Source organism: Octopus bimaculoides, chromosome 21, assembly GCF_001194135.2.
Source record: "Octopus bimaculoides isolate UCB-OBI-ISO-001 chromosome 21, ASM119413v2, whole genome shotgun sequence".
Classification (NCBI taxonomy): Eukaryota; Metazoa; Mollusca; class Cephalopoda; order Octopoda; family Octopodidae; genus Octopus; species Octopus bimaculoides.
This window is the reverse complement of record NC_069001.1, coordinates 13,278,048-13,280,882: the sequence shown is the minus strand read 5'-3', so window position 1 is coordinate 13,280,882 and position 2,835 is coordinate 13,278,048. Positions and strand designations below refer to the sequence as shown.

Below are 2,835 nucleotides of genomic sequence, written 5' to 3'. Positions count from 1 at the left end.
TATATGTATGTGTGTGTATATGTTTGTGTGTCTGTGTTTGTCCCCCCCAACTTTGCTTGACAACCAATGCTGGTGTGTTTACGTCCCCGTAACTTAGCGGTTCGGCAAAAAGAGACCGATAGAATAAGTACTAGGCTTACAAAGAATAAGTCCTGGGGTCGATTTGCTCGACGAAAGGCAGTGCTCCAGCATGGCCGCAGTCAAATCACTGAAACAAATAAAAGAGTAAAAAGAGTAACAGCATTTGGAGGAGGTAGCAAGCTGGCAGAATCATTCTGCTGAGATCAACTTTGTCTTTCATCCTTTCAGGTTCGATAAAACGTGAACCAGTTGAATGCTGTGCCAAAATTTGAAACCATTATTTACAGCATTTGATCCAGCTTTAATGTCTGAGTTCAAATCCTGCTGATGCTAACTCCGCCTTTTATTCTTTCGGGGTCGTTAAAACAAGTACTAGCTGAGCACTGGGGTTGATGTAATCAACTTATCCCTCCCTTAGAAATACCGGCCCTGTGCCAAAATTTGAAACCATTATTAACAGCATTTGATCTAGCTTTATATTCTGAGTTCAAATCCTACTGAAGCCAACTTAGCCTTTTGTCCTTTCAGGTTTGATGAAATAAGATCAATTGAACGCTTGTGTTAATATAATCAACTAGTTCTCTCTCACACAAGATTTCCAGCCTTGCTCCAATAGTAGAAAGGATATTATTTTTTGCTTTTGTTCTTTTGTTATTCATTTTATTTATTTATTTATTATTTTTTTTTTTTGTAAGCTAGGTAATGAATATTATATGTTCTTATTATAGAATTAATTAACGTCTACACTCTATATTATTGGCGGGTGTGTAATATTTCTGATATGTTAATTGCTAAATCGACAACACTAGATGATTTAGTGAAGATACTGGCTGATGTAGAAACTGTCTGGACTGAAAGAGAAAACCATGTGCGAGCCAGACTGTAATACAAGCTGAACTTGCAAAATGGCTACAACAAAAAAAAAACAACAAAAAAAACTCATTTAGAAGATTTTTTCAGGACTTGTAACATCAAGAGTAGTTGTTTAGTTTGAAGGCAATCTTGATTAAGGAGACCTGTGATCAAACAACGTTCCATTCATGACCCTCCCATCTTACCCGATATAAGTCATCTCAATTCTCACAGTACATCCTTTCCTAGGAAAAAGGAACAAAAAAAAAAAAAAAAACAGAGTCTGTGGTGAGAAGTTTGCTTCTTAGCCACATGGTTTCAGGTTCAGTCCCATTGTGTGACACCTTGAACAACTGTCTTCTACTACAGCCTTGAGCCAACATAATTTCGTGAGTTGATTTGGTAGACGGAAGCTGAAAGAAACCTGTTGTGTGCTTGAGTAGACCCACCCAGCTAAGTAAATTGGGGCCATAAAGTCATGTCATTTATGTCTATAAAAGGTGGTGAGTTGGCAGAATTGTTAGTACACCAAGCAAAATGTTTACCTGCATTTCACCTGTTCTGAGTTCAAATTCTGCCAAGGTCATCTTCACCTTTCAATCTTTCAGAGTCAATAAAATAAGTAACAGTTGAGTACTGGGGGGGGGGGCGTTATCATTGACTTCCCCCCTCTCTATGAATTTTCATGCCTTCTGCTTGTAGTAGAAAGGATTTATGTCCATACCCCCCCCTGCACACAAAGTGTCCCTGACGAACCTCTCCCCCACAACCCATCTGCCTAACACTTCCTCCTTCTCTCTGCCTGGGTTCACCACTCACTGTACGTCTCTGCCTTCACTCACTCTTTTCAGCCCATCGTGTGCGTGTGTGTTTGTGTTTGTCCCTCCAGCATTGCCTGACAACCGAAGCTGGTGTTTTTATGTTCCCGTCACTTAGCAGTTCGGCAAAAGTGACCGATAGAATAAGTACTCCGCTTACAAAGAATAAGTCATGGGCTCGACTTGTTCAACTAAAGGCAGTACTCCAGCATGGCCACAGTCAAATGACTGAAACAAGTAAAAGAATAAAAGAATATATACAATGGATTTCTCTCAGTTGTCACCCACCTGAACACCACAACAGAAAACACTTGCGCACGATGCCATGCAATGGGACTGAACCCAAAATCACATGGCTAGGAAGCAAACTTCCTAACTGCACAGCCGTGCTGGTCCCTAACATAGAACCTGTATGCTTATGTCAATGCCAAGACTAGCTGTAAGGGTCACTACAGATGTATAAGCCCTGTCATAGCTACCATTCCATGCCATTGGTCCTCCCTCGCTCACTCAGCCCCTTTCATGAGTGACCCTGCTCCTCATTGCTATTTTCCTTTTGTCTTTCAGGTGAGCGACAGTTCTCCTATGGATCGCCATCCCCACAGATTAAACTGGATTATCACTTTGACGGATTATCAGCCCCACACATTTAATTGGATTCTTAACTCAAGTAAGACTTCTTGAACTGAGTTGTTTGTTTGTTTGCTCTTCTTTTTCATATTTGGGTTTTTTTTGGGGGGGGGCGCGGTGAGAAGAGGTAAGAAGGTAAAGCCTGAAATATAAAGGGGTCCGCAAGTTAAAAAGTTTGAAAACCCCTGATCTAGAGTAGATATAGAAAGCTACCCTGGGACCCGTCATGTACAGCTCTGAAGCTGGATGACTGTCTCTCCTGCATTTAAGAACAGTGGTGGTGGTCAGTCGGTGGTGGAGGTGGTAGTCAGTCAGTCAGTCTGTGGTGGTGATGGTGGTGGTAGTCAGCATTGGGGCTGTTGTCATTGTTGTTGTCAGCTATTTGGCAGTGATGGTAGTGGTGGTATTTGTGGTGACAGTGATGCTGGTGACAACATTAATATTGGTGGTGGTG

General features: G+C 41.6%; 1 protein-coding gene across 1 annotated transcript in view; it reads left to right on the top strand.

The window, feature by feature from the left end:
* The window catches only part of LOC106879838 (uncharacterized), a 130,579-nt gene that overhangs the window by 105,713 nt on the left and 22,031 nt on the right, over positions 1–2,835 (top strand). Inside the window, exon 3 of the mRNA XM_052975368.1 lies at positions 2,319–2,421. The gene's annotated coding sequence lies outside the window, so the exon portion shown is untranslated. The remainder of the gene's footprint in view (positions 1–2,318; positions 2,422–2,835) is intronic.